The sequence below is a fragment of the Bombina bombina genome, chromosome 1, assembly GCF_027579735.1.
Source record: "Bombina bombina isolate aBomBom1 chromosome 1, aBomBom1.pri, whole genome shotgun sequence".
Lineage (NCBI taxonomy): Eukaryota > Metazoa > Chordata > Amphibia > Anura > Bombinatoridae > Bombina > Bombina bombina.
Genome location: NC_069499.1, coordinates 548007388 through 548022473, shown reverse-complemented (window position 1 = coordinate 548022473; position 15086 = coordinate 548007388).

The following is a 15086-nucleotide window of genomic DNA, read 5'->3' as shown; positions in this document are numbered from 1 at the left end:
TGATCTCCCAGTTGCCCGACAATTTGCTACACAGAAACATAGCATCTCCAGTCTACGCTGCATAATTATTGATCATCTACCTATTCCAAAAAGGGGGGGAGACCGCAACAATATGTTACTTAGACTAGAGTCCAGATGGATCTACTTGTTGGACACCGTCTCTCCTAAAGGATTAAACATTAAATTGGACTTTGGGTCGTTCATTGGATAAAAATAACCCACTAATGTATGAATACAAATGCATTAAATGTTTCTATCATTGGATTACTACTATGTTTTTAACTTTTTTCATTTTTATTTTATTTTTTTCTTCATTTTTTTCATTTTTTCTTCTCCACATTTTTTCTCTTCCTTTGCTACTTGGCTAATGTGCTATTAGATGTCATTCATTTAACATCACCACCCCCCACATGTTGCTGGATTGTGTGCTCTATCAAGCATTTTCTGCTAATCTTGCATGGGAGCTTCATATTAACCAATGGGCATGTACCCGCTACAAGTGGGGCATTCGTGTTGTCTGATTTGAATAGATTGAATGTGTATTACACCCCATCGATATTTCCTGATATTCCTGCATTAGCTGTTGCTTTATGAATAAATGCGAGGGTGTACCCGCTATAGGTGGGACATTTGATCTCCTCACTAGAACTTTTGAATGTGTATTACATCCCAGTACAATGTTCAGTACATCATGCGCCAAGGTGAACATGCAGCTTCTACGTTGATTGACAAAGGTGACCCCTCACCAACCTGTGTAAAACATACGGCATCGTTGTGCCAGAAGCAGTTCATAAGTCACAGGCTAATATCCCTTTGCTTGGGGAAGTTTCGCTCACAGCAGAGAAAAGTGGGCGTGTATGATGACACCTGAAAACATCGCAAGATCATTGGACACTACTCCGGTGCAGATCACTCCCACATATGCAAATTAGCCATGCAGTTGCTCAACTAACAGCACAATGAAGTATAAAGCTTGTGGGCGGGAACGGAACCAGCTGATCAGATTTGCAAGTGATTATCCACAACTGAACACAGCCTCGATGTCAGCTATGACTTGTATAAATATAACACTTTTAGCTAGTAGTTTTATGCTCTCATGGGGAACACCACATAGCTGGTGTGACCACTTTGGATTTACCTTTTGGGACATTTGAAAAAGATGCCAGTTAGGCATCGAAACGTCATGTTTTTCCCAAGATTTTAACTTTTTGTATGATTAAAAGTTAAATTTTACTTACAAATGACCAGTGAGTGCTGCCTTTTTTCGTAATAATTTCGTAATAATTGAGTCAGCTATGAAATATTGTGCACTGTTATGTTCGTTATTAACATTTTGTGTCTCGCATCTTTATGTTTGCTATTTAACATACTGTGTTAAAATTAAAGAACTAATACTGGTCACTTTTTCCGTTTCTATTACAGAATTGTTTCTCTTGTTAATTGGTCATGGTGTACATTTGACGTCACCCTAGACACCTCCTCCACTATCATGTGACATAAACAACACGGAACTTTCTCAGATTGACATATTTTCCCATGTTTGGACCATAACTGTTTCCTGATTGGACAAAAACAGCACATGACCACGGATCGGACCTGAAACGGAACTGTTATGTAATGAACTACTCGTTTGAGGACTTCTTAATACTGCTTGTTCATTGGTCCAGACATTCACCAAATGTTTTGATTGGTTAAAAATTGTATCAATGTAAAACTATGCGTTTAAACTTCCAAATGTTTTTAAAACCTAATCTGTCATTTAATGACATTATTTTAATCAGAGTTTTACTTGTATTTCTATTTAAATAGTTTAATATTGATGCTTTTGTACAATAATTGAATATCCTGTGAGTCCAACTTCCTGTGTTTGACAGGAAATTGGAACGTTTGTTACCCTGTATATATACCGGCTCCATAGTCACAGCAGACACACTCAAGATTTGGTTTAACTTACCTGTTTTACCTGTTTTTTTGTATGCTCTTGATAAAGACGTGTAATACATTGAAACGCGTTGAGCAAATAAAATACTTTTACCCTTTGTTGAAAGATTGACAAGATCTTGTTCTTGCTGTGCCGGGCCGGAATCTCCTTATTCATGGAGTAAGTTACTAAATTTTTTCCATTATATATTGGATACTTTGGTCACTTGGGTTTTCATTTATTTACAGTCCAAAACTTTGGATACCCTTGAAAAATCAATATTTGACACCAGGACCCTGTGGGCTCTTTGCCATTTGATGTCATATTGCTTTCCAGCTGAACAGACTCATCTTATGGAGTGAGTATATTGCACCCATATAAATTGGCTTTTATATACGCTCCAAGTCTTTTTCTCTTTATTTATTAGAGAAAATCATTCAATAGACCAGCCCCATCTATCACCACTATCTATCTACACACAGTCCAAAGGGAGAGACTGCAAGAAGGCTGCGGTCTGACCTAAAGGAGAGTATCAGTTCTTAGTTCATTCGTTACAGAATATTGTGTTTTTTCCATTCCACACTTCTGTATATCTGTATATATCTATACCTACAGTATAAAACAGACATGAGTAAACCCCGGCGCAATATCACTTAAATGTCAAATGATTCAAAATTGTATAACCTAATAGTAACTGCATTACATCTAAGTTTTACAGTAGGGTATTTGCTCTTATGTAAACTTAAAAACAAACAGTTTAGATTTACTATATTAAAAATACCGGCCCCAAAGCAGGAAATCAATACAACAAAAGTCAGTGCATCTTTCATTACTGAGATTCAAATCTTTTATTTTTTTCAATACTTTGCATGCCCACCTTTATTTTTGATGACAGGCTCAATCCTCCTTGGCATGGAGGAAACCATTGTTGTATACATTTCTGGAGAGATGTTCTGCCCTTCTTCAGAGATAAAAATTTTTCAGCTGCTCTTTGCTGGAGGGGTTGTGTTGCTCTACCATTCTCTTTAAAATACCCCAAAGGTGTTCTACTGGATTCAAGTCAGGTGACATACATGACCATGTCATAGTTTTCACTTGTTTCTCCTTTAGAAACCCTTTGTGATTTTGGCAGTGTGCTTTGGATTGTTATCATGCTGGAATATTCGCCCTCTGCCAAACTTCTGGAGACTGGGAGTCATCTTGTCAGCCAGTATTTTGGTATATTGCAGGCATTCATGGTGCCATCTATAAATGTCATCTCTCCAACACCTTTTGCAGTTATGCAGCCCCATATCGTCACACTCCCACCCCCATGATTCACTGATGGGACTATGCATTCACTGTAATAATCCTGACCAGGTTCACACCAAACATGCTGCACCCCATCTGAGCCGAAAAATTGTATCTTGGTCTTAACCATCTTACCAAATAATGTGCTCCCAGTATTCATCAGGCTTTTCATGTTGTTTAGCAAAGTTTAATCCTGCAGTTTTGTGCCAAAGAGCAAGCAAGGGTTTTTTCCTTGGATGCTGTCCATAGAAGTTGACATTATGCAATGTCCTTAGCACTGTCTGAGCTGTCACAGAAACACCAATTTCTATCGATAATCCCTGAGCCAAATCTAAAGCACTTGCCTTGATGCAAATCTGAAGAACTTGCCTGTTGCCCGTTTTTCAGAGCTTGATTGTGCAAGTAGCGCACTGTCCGTGGCGTCATTTTAGGAGGACAACCACTGCGGCTCTGATTTTTGGCACTGTGTATCGATCATTACCTCCTGATTACTGCTGCAACTGCGTTTATCCTTCCTGTATCCTTTTCTCACAATCAGATTTTTCAATTCCTCTGGCAATTCTTTTCCATGTGGAGACATGATGCAAACTTGCAGATAGACACAGCCCATTGGTCAAAAAATTAGACTGTTCTGCTAACTATGCTCATGCAATTAGGCTTATTGTAAATCATAGGTGTACTCAATTTTGTTTGTAACATGTGTGACAGTGACCACAGGTGTATTCACTTTTGTTGCATTAAGTTTCTACTTTGGGGCCTGTATTTTCAATATAATCTTTCTAAAGTATTTGTTTTTGATTGTTTATAACTTCTTGTCGTAAACTTAGGAATAAAACAATTATTGAGAGGTGATACAATTTTGAATAATTTGATATTTAAGTGATATTGCCCAGGGGTGTACTCACGTCTGTTGTATACTGTTTATATAATCATCTATATATATAGTTATAGATATATATTGTACCAAACAAAAATCATATATATGTAGAAATATGTCTTTATGAATAAATAGAACATATTCTTCTATGTGAACATTGGAATGCGATAAAAATGATATAAAAAAAAATTGATACAAAAGTTATAAGGGCTCAAATATATGAGGTCTCAGGTGATAGAAAAAAAGGCATATCCATGTCTAAATATGTATATGTGTGTGGGTATATATATATATATACAGTATATATATACGTATATATATATATATATATATAGTATGCAAGTAGAACGCACTCACCGGGTCTTTATCAACAATAAGTCTGAGTTTATTTTAACATAGTGACGTTTCGGGGGTATTAGCCCCGTCCTCAGACCATGGTACATGTTACAGTGCTGAATGTGTGCTAATGTCAGTCACAAACTATCACTACATGACGTTGTATGTGTTATTGCAGTTTGTGGTGGCAAAGTAAATAGTGTTTATACATACTGGCAGACAATACTGTTAAAATCACAACATTGGGTTACAGCTTGGGTGCAATTTTGTAGAGGACCTTTAAATATATATGGGCTGAAATCCCTTGACTTTCAGCATCCTGCCCTACCTTTACTTTTTAACGCCCGCTGGTATTACGAGTCTTGCAGGTACAGGTGTACCGCTCACTTTTTTGGCCAGACTTGAAAATACCGCAAATAACCTTACGTCACTTGCGTATGCTATTTTTTCAATGGGACTTGCATAGCGCCGGTATTATGAGTCTGCCAAAAAGTGAGCGGTAGACCCTCTCCTGTCAACACTGGTACCGCATTTTAAAGTCAGTAGTTAAGAGTTTTACACTACAATGCCGTAGCATAAAACTCTTAATTAAAGTGCTAAAAAGTACACTAACACCCATAAACTACCTATTAACCCCTAAACCGAGGCCCCCCCACATCGCAAACACTAAAATTAAATTTTTAACCCCTAATCTGCCGAACTGGACATCGCCGCCACTATAATAAATATATTAACCCCTAAACCGCCGCACTCCCGCATCACAAACACTAGTTAAATATTATTAAACCCTAATTTGCTGTCCCTAACATCGCCAACACCTACCTACATTTATTAACCCCTAATCTGCCGCCCACAACGTCACCGCCACTATATTAAAGTTATTAACCCTTCAATCTAAATCTAACCCTAACCCCCCCTAACTTAAATATAATTTAAATAAATCTAAATAAAATGACTATTATTACCTAAATAATTCCTATTTAAAACTAAATACCTATAAAATAAACCCTAAGCTAGCTACAATATAACTAATAGTTACATTGTATCTAGCTTAGGGTTTATTTTTATTTTATAGGCAAGTTTGTATTTATTTTAACTAGGTAGAATAGTTATTAAATAGTTATTAACTATTTAATAACTACCTAGTTAAAATAAAGACAAATTTACCTGTAAAATAAAACCTAACCTAAGTTACAATTACACTATAATTAAATGAATTCCCTAAATTAAATACAATTAAATACAAATAAATAATATTTTCTAAAGTACAAAAAAAACCAACACTAAATTACAGAAAATAATAAACAAATTACAAGATTTTTAAACTAATTACACCTAATTTAATCCCCCTAACAAAATAAAAAAGCCCCCCCAAAAATAAAAAAGCCCTACACTAAACTAAATTACAAATAGCCCTTAAAAGGGCCTTTTGCAGGGCATTGCCCCAAAATAACCAGCTATTTTACCTGTAAAAAAAAGTACAAATCCTCCCCCAATATTAAAACCCACCACCCACACAACCCTACTCTAAAACCCACCCAATACCCCCTTAAAAAAACCTAACACTAACCCCTTGAAGATCACCTTACCGGGAGAAGTCTTCACCCAACCAGGTCGAAGTCCTCAACGAAGCCAGGAGAAGTCTTCATCCAAGCCGGCAAAGTGGTCCTCCAGACGGCCAGAAGTCTTCATCCAGACGGCATCTTCTATCTTCATCCATCCGGCGCGGAGCGGGTCCAACTTCAAGACATCTGGCGCGGAGCATCCTCTTCCATTGAAGTCTTCTTACTAAATGACGGTTTCTTTAAGTGACGTCATCCAAGATGGCGTCCCTTCAATTCCGATTGGCTGATAGAATTCAGCCAATCGGAATTAAGGTAGAAAAAATCATATTGGCTGATGCAATCAGCCAATAGGATTGAATTTCAATCCTATTTGCTGATCCAATCAGCCAATAGGATTAAGCTGGCATTCTATTGGCTGTTCCAATCAGCCAATAGAATGCCAGCTCAATCCTATTGGCTGATTGCATCAGCCAACAGGATTTTTTCTACCTTAATTCCGATTGGCTGATAGAATTCTATCAGCCAATCGGAATTGAAGGGACGCCATCTTGGATGACGTCACTTAAAGGAACCGTCATTTAGTAAGGAGACTTTGATGGAAGAGAATGCTCTGCGCCGGATGTCTTGAAGATGGACCCACTTCGCGCCGGATGGATGAAGATAGAAGATGCCATCTGGATGAAGACTTCTGCCTGTCTGGAGGGCCACTTCGTCCGGTATGGATGAATACTTCTCCTGGCTTCGTTGAGGACTTTGGCCCGGTTGGGTGAAGACTTCTCCCAGTAAGATGATCTTCAAGGGGTTAGTGTTAGTTTTTTTTTAAGGGGGTATTGGGTGTGTTTTAGAGTAGGGTTGGTTGTGTGGTGGGTTTTAATTTCGGGGGGGGGGGATTTGTACTTTTTTTTACAGGTAAAAGAGCTGATTACTTTGGGGCAATGCCCTGCAAAAGGCCCTTTTAAGGGCTATTTGTAATTTAGTGTAGGGTAGGGCTTTTTTATTTTGGGGGGCTTTTTTATTTTGTTAGGGGGATTAGATTAGGTGTAATTATTTTAAAAATCTTGTAATTTGTTTATTATTTTCTGTAATTTAGTGTTCGTTTTTTTAGATAATTTTATTTATTTGTATTTAATTGTATTTAATTTAGGGAATTCATTTAATGATAGTGTAGTGTTAGGTGTAATTGTAACTTAGGTTTTATTTTACAGGTAAATTTGTCTTTATTTTAACTAGGTAGTTATTAAATAGTTAATAACTATTTAATAACTATTCTACCTAGTTAAAATAAATACAAACTTGCCTGTAAAATAAAAATAAACCCTAAGCTAGATACAATGTAACTATTAGTTATATTGTAGCTATTTTAGGGTTTATTTTACAGGTAAGTATTTAGTTTTAAATAGGAATTATTTAGGTAATAAAAGTAATTTTATTTAGATTTATTTAAATTATATTTAAGTTAGGGGGTGTTAGACTTAGATTTAGGGGTTAATAACTTTAGTATAGTGGCGGCGACATTGGGGGCGGCAGATTAGGGGTTAAGAAGTTTAGGTAGGTTGCAGCGACATTGAGGGCGGCAGATTAGGGGTTAATCAATATAATGTAGGTGTCGGCGATGTCGGGGGCAACAGATTAGGGGTTCATAAGTATAATGTAGGTGGCGACGGTGTCCGGAACGGCAGATTAGGGGTTAATCAATATAATGTAGGTGTCGGCGATGTCGGGGGCGTCAGATTAGGGGTTAATAAGTGTAAGATTAGGGGTGTTTAGACTCGTGGTTCATGTTATAGTGTTAGGTGTAGACATAAATGTATTTTCCCCATAGGAATCAATGGGGCTGTGTTAGGAGCTAAACGCTGCTTTTTTGCAGGTGTTAGGTTTTTTTGTCAGCCGGCTCTTCCCCATTGATTCCTATGGGAAAATCGTGCACAAGCACGTTCAGCCAGCTCACCACTAACGTAAGCAGCGCTGGTATTGAGGTGAGATGTGGAGCAAAATTTTGCTCTGCGATCACTTTTTTGTGGTCAATGCCGGGTTTGTAAAAACCTGTAATACCAGCACTGTCTGTATGTGAGCGGTGAGCATAAACTGCTTGTTAGCATCGCATAGCCTCTAATGCAAAACTCGTAATCTAGGTGATTGTTTTCTGACAGAGGGCTATAATACACCATTTCATGGAATGAACTTCCACAAGAGGTAGTAATGACAAACACTGTGGGCAGGGCCCGACTGGGAAATCAGCCCAGCTCTGGAAATTTGTATAGATTGGCCCAGCCCCGCCCCTCCCCCTCCAGCCCAGCCACGCCCCCTCCAGCGTGAATTATAAAACAAAATACAGAGTTCTGAAGTTACACTGGCCTGGCACCCACAGAAAACACACTCAAAGACACACATACTCACACTAACACCCACAGAAAACAAACACAAACAAAGACACACAAACACACTGTGACACCCACAGAAATAACCAGTAAATAATAATACACATTAATTATCATATATAAACAAGCTTAGTGGCGTGGGCTCAGCTGGCTAAGGTTTAGGGCAATGTTGGGCAAATGCTTCTGAGACTGTCACACACACTCTTCACTTCAGCCAGGCACTGGGCAGTAATACATTGATTCATACATCAACATCATACATTTTTAAACCTAGTAGTCGTCCCTACCTTTCTTAAAAGTAGATCCCTGTCTGATGATCTCTCTGAATCTGATCCCTGGCCAGTGGCCTGTAGCTATAATCTGACCGGTCGGTGAGTCGGTGACACTGAATGACTGTCAGGCTTAGGCGGCTGGCGGGTGCTGTGCTGTCTCTTGACTTGAGTCTATCCCACGTGGCCCGTGGCCTCCTTACTCGGCTCCCTGTTGCGTGAGACTGTGAGTGTGCTCAGGTGACGTTCGCCAATGTCCTGCCCCCGTAATCCTCCCTCAGCAGTGGAAGCCAGTAAATGAGTATTGCGGCCCACGACAGCGTGATATCCATCTCTGGATCTGTAAGTTACTGTAACGAGTCCTGAGCACTGTCTGCCGACTGTCGCTGTGATGGACAATTGGGAAGCTAGCAATTTCATGGCCGAAGCCCCCCAAAAAAGCCGCCGGCACAGTGCAGCTAGTACTGGCCCACTGCCCACCGAGATTTTTCCCGGTATCCCGGCGGCTCAATCCAGACCTGACTGTGGGGGACTTTAAGAATGCTTGGGAGAAGCATAAGACTAGCCTACGAACTAGATACATTTATACTTTTAGGAAATATCAGGCAGACTTGCTGGACATATGGCTCTTATCTGCCATCAAAATCTATGTTTCTATGACAGCTAAGGGGTTAAATACATGTCTAATAGCTTTACCATACAGGAATTAAAGGGACATGAAACCCAAATGTTGTCATTCATGATTCAGACAGACCATACAATTAAAAAAAAAAAAGTTTATAATTGACCACTTTTATCAAATTTGCTTAATTTATTCATGGTATTCTTTGTTGAAGAGATACCTAGGTAGGTAGCGTGCACATGGCTAGTGGTGCACTACATCTCAGAAAAAAGTGATGCCATCTAGTGTTCTTGCTATTTTATAACATTCTTGCAAAACTGATGCCTTATAGTTCTTTTCAACAAAGGATATCAAAGGAACAAAAAATGATAATAGTAAAATGGAAAGTTGTTTAAAACTGTATGCTCTATGTGAATCATGAAAGCAAAAAATATGGTTTCATGTCCCTTTAAAACTAAAGCATTTTGTTTATTGTAAGGCTATTCCAGCATTCTCACTGCTCAAGGAAATTCTCTGGAACTTAGATGTCCTATTTTTAGTTCTGAGTATCTTGTGCTTCCTCCATACCAGCTTAGGTGTACATATTTCACTCCCCTTTAAGGAAATCCTATTGGCTGCCACATCCTCAGTGCCCCCTGGCTTGTTGACATAACATTCACTCTGTTAAAGAGTTTCCTGTACAAAGGTAAAAGCCTTCCATCTGTCAGCTTCATTCATTTAAAGATGGTAAAGAGAAACTCGAAAATATTTACTTTCTATCTGCGTGATGATCTGTGAGCCTCAATTATTATTTTTTTCCATTAAAAACATAATTCTAGAAATACTATGATGAAGATATCTGGCACACAAAATACCAGATGAAAAATGCTCTGCTTAAAAAATAAGGTTATGGGGCTGAATTATCAAGCTCGGAATGGAGCTTGATGCTCCTTGTTTCCGGCAAGTCTAAAGACCGCTGCTCTATAATCGAAATCAACCCGGGTTGATTGACATCCCCTGCTAGCGGCCGATTGGCCACGAATCTGCAGGGGGCGGTATTGCACAAGCAGTTCTGTGCAATGATAAATGCCAACAGCGTATGCAGTCGGCATTTATTGATGTGCACCAGAGATGATACGCTACATTGGATCATGTCCGCTTCGACTTTAATAAATAAGCCCCTATTTCTTTTCATTATGGGGCTTCCTAAATTAAGAGAATATAACTTTATTATTGACATGGCCTTTGTAGAGCACTGAAAAAATAGATTTTTTTGTTTTGTAAAATGAGACTTGTATGTAAAAGCATGAAACATAAACATATTTTTTCAATATGCAGGTTAACTAGACCATTGGTTTTCAAACCTGTCCTCAGACCTCCTTAACAGGCCAGATTTTTAGAATATCTTTGGGTGAGAGCAGGTAAAATAACCATGTTTACTAATCAGCTGATTATTTCACCTGTGCTCCAGTTCAGATATCCTCAAAATCTGGCCTGTTAGGGAGGCCTGAAGAGGGCAGGTTTGAAAACCAGTGAATTAGACCTAATAGAGCAGATTAGTTTTATATTTTAAGTGCACTGATAGAGAAGTAAAAGTTCTGCCTATTATCCAGTGAACAATCAGTCCCTAGGGTCTATTTGTATCCAGATATATACTTGCTGTTATCTTTAGAAAGTAAGGGCATATTTACCATTAAGAATGCAGGAATCATATAAGAAGATCTAGGGGGCATTGGCCTTAACTGGCACTATGTGACGAGGGGTGTAGGGGCATGAATCTCATCTTGGAACTGATATCTGCTAATAACCAAGGGTACAAGAGGGATAGGTCTGGTCAGTGATCTTATGTTAGCTCACAAATGTAAATGTAGATAGACAGCATAGACACCAGGGTGTAAAAATATTACTATTTTTACTTGTGAGGGGATAAAGGTCACTTGACAATTCAGTGTTTAAAAAAAAAAAAAGATTTTGTACTAGTCAACTCTAATTTCTTACTCATCCAGGACTACAGGATATAGATACAGAATATTTGGTGAGACCGCCCTTTGCCTTCAAAACAGCATAAATTCTTCTAGGTACACTTGCGCAAAGTCAGGGATTTCGAAGACATATAATCAAGTGCATGATTACACAATTATACCAAACAGGTGCTAATGATTTTTAATCTAATATGTAGGTTGAAACACAATCATTAACTGAAACAAAAACAGCTGTGTAGGGGGGAATAAAAAAGCCAAATTCTGATAACAAGGTGAAGTTGCTGAAGACAGTTTAATGTAAAAAGTCATACGCCATGCCAAGACTAAGCACAGCAACAAGACACAAGGTAGGTATACTGAATTAGCAAGGTCTCTCCCAGGCATAAATTTGAAAGCAGACAGGTGTTTCCAGATGTGCTGTCCAACTGAAACGGGCAACATTGAGGACTGTAGACACAGTGTTCGGCCAAGGAACTTTAGTATAGCAGAAGAAAAATATATCATGCTTACTTCCTCTGCACAATCTTAAGATGTCCAGCAGTGTCATCAGCTTAGAATTGGCAGAAATCAAAGGGACCCTAGTACACTTATCTACTGTCCGGAGATGTCTGGTCAGAAGTGGTCTTTGTGGACGACTTGTGGCCAAAAGCCATACCGCTGATGTGGAAACAAGGCCAAGCAACTCAACTATGCACAAAACACAGGAATTGGGGTGCAGAAAATGGAAGCAGTTGCTCTGGACTTATGAGTCAAAATGAAAAATAGCAGAAGGCAGTTTTTTGGCTGAATTGTACAAGAATGAGTGTCTGCAAGAAACTGTAAAGCATGGTGGAGATTCCTTGCAAGTTTAGGACTGTATTTCTGCAAATGGAGTTAGGGATTTGGTCAGAATTAATGGTCTCCTAAATGCTGAGAAGTACAGGCAGATACGTATCCAGTCCACCATGCAATACCAGAGAGGCATCTGAATGACCCAAAAAATATTCTGCAGCATGACTACGACCCCAAAAATACAGCCAAAGTCAATAACAACTAACTTCTGTGTAAAGAAGAACAAAGAGTCCTGAAAGTGATGGCATGACCCCCACAGAGCCCTGATCTACACATATGTCTAGGATTACATGATGAGACAGAAGCAACTGAAGCTGCCTAAATCAGAACTGTAGTTAGTTCTCCAAGATATTTGGAACAACTATGGGCATCCACAAAAGCTTTTTGTTGGGAGGGGGGGGCTGCTGGTGCAAATCAAAATCAAATTAATCACTAAGGGACTGATTTTCAGCCAAAGTGCACCCTACAGTATCACAATGTAGAAGGATTTAAAACCTCCCTTTCAGAGCCTTGCCATATAGTTTCCCTGTTAGCCACATCCAAATATCAGACCTCAGCTGCATGTGAAGGCCTATATAAATATAAGGCCCTGCAGCTGCTTGTGAAGTTCTATACCCACATCAGATCAGACGCATGGTCCTGCAGATGCTTGTAAAGTTTCATACCCAAATCAGATTAGAAGACTTGCCCTGCAGCTGCTTGTACAATTACTGCTTCCACAGTTTTAAACCATGTAGTGGAGAAACAGAGCATTTTGAGCAAACAAGGAAGTCTGCATTAACACCTTAATGACCAGCGATATACCCTGTATGTCGCTGGTCTGTCAAAGGGGCATGCTTTTTTGATAGCACCACTTTCACCACCAGCCTATAAGATGGAGGCCTGCAGGAGGGAGGTAGGTTGTAGTAGTGCAGTTTTGCTGCTGGTGGAGAGACCTGTGCTATTACATGCCAAACAAACCTTAAAGGACCATTATGCACTAATATTGATTCACAGTTTATATACACATTTACTGTTATTTAGTAAATATGTCCCAACGTAATAAAAATACATGTTAGAAATCTTTGTAAAATTTATACTGTAACTTACAGTTTCACTGTTTGCCCGTCGCCGTAATGCTCCGCCTACAGAGAAGGGCAGAGCTAAGGATGTGTAGGCATTAGCATACTCTTAAACTACTGACCAATAAGGTCATTTATTCAAATTACCATTTTAAATTTCCCCTTTCTAATTGCGCATTCTCTAGCTCTTACGTGCACGGCTTGCCCGTGCACGGCATGTTTTTGAGCATGCGCATATTATTCTACACCTACTGATGCGCACAGCACGGACTGCCTTTTTTTTTTTGCCATATAAATGTAAAAGACACATTAGCGTCCCACATCCTCTCTGCTTGCTAGATTAGCCATGCTGTAAAATATATTTATAGCATGTCATACTGCTAATCAGCAGAAGCAGCGCTGTGAGGGTTTGCACATTAGTGGGGTCCCGGATCAGTAAGATAACTTAATGCCAACAATGTTTTCAGCAATCAGCAGTACTGTGAAGTTTGTGCCTTGCAGAGCTTACAATCCTTATACCCCTATTACTTACATTAGCTGACAGTTCTATTGTGAGGAGCGTTTTATTGCGCTCCTCACAATAGAGCTGACGTCACCGCCAATGAGAAGCATGGGATCACGGCACTCCTATGCGCGCTGCCGCGATCCCATGCTGAGGGAGAGCTGAAGACAAGGATAATGGCACACATGCTGTTCACAGGAGCGCGCATAGTCAGAGCGGCCGAACGTATTCTAACAATCTATTTGGGCTTGGTAAGTTTAAAAAAAAATAGAGCGTTCCGCTATAAAAATAATATACTTCCATTATGTTACCAATGCTCATTAGGGATACACTACATGTTAGCAACATGCTACATCCAATAAAGATAAAAAAATATGGGTGTATAATGTTCCTTTAAGGACCAGCGCCATTAAAGGGTTAAGCATTTTGTAGTACAGTGTTAATCTTCATTTTTATAATATACAGGTGTCACAGTACATATGAGACACTTGGGCTCGATTTATCAAAGCCCTCACAAGAACTTGTTTCTGTAATTTAACAAGCAGCGGTCACCAGACCGCCGCTTCCCTAACCTCTTCGCCACCAATAAGGTGGCGAAATTCAATCTCTGCGGTCTAGTCCTGCGGGTAATTTCGCCCCACCACAGGCGAGCTGAGGCGTACAGGGGTGCGTATACGCGCCGCTGTCCGCTTCAGCTTTGATAAATCTAGCCCAAAATATACACACACACACAAACACTGGAAACTAGTCCTGGACAATTAAGAAGCTACAGATAAGTGAGATTAGAAGTAAAACAAATGTGGCCTTTTCCCTATCTTTGAGCAGACTAGTAACTTTTCCCTCTGGTCTAGTAACTTTTCTTTCTTGACTAGTAAAGTACAGTCATATCTTTCTTCTCATATACAAAGACAGTACACGATTAGGGGTAATGGGCTTTAATATGATTTAATATACAGTAGGTAATAGTAACCAGTTTTCAGATGCCACTAAAGAACAGAGGTGTTAGTTTGATCATTTATGAGGAATTATGAGTTGTTTTTTTAGCAGCTCCATTAAAGGGATATGAAACCTAAAAAATTTTTTTGCGATTCATACAGAGCAGACGGCTCTTGCAAATAGATAATATTCTTGCAATACTGCGGCCATATAGTGCTACAGAAATGGGCTTCTAAGCATACATCTCTGCTTTTCAACAAAAGACACCAACAGAACAAAGACAAATTGATAATAGACGTCAATTAGAAAGTTGTTTAAAGTTTCATGCTCTATCTGAATCATGCAAGACAAATGTTTGGTTTTATATTTCTTTAAAGTTGGTCACAGTATACAGATAAGTACAAAGTTTATAAAACTACTTTCTTTTATATTAATCATATGCACAGCACTACACTACTGTATATAAAAGTGTAGTGTAATGTTTAGCCAGATATGAGAGTTCTCCTGAATCGATATGGTTATGTATCTTCCATCAAA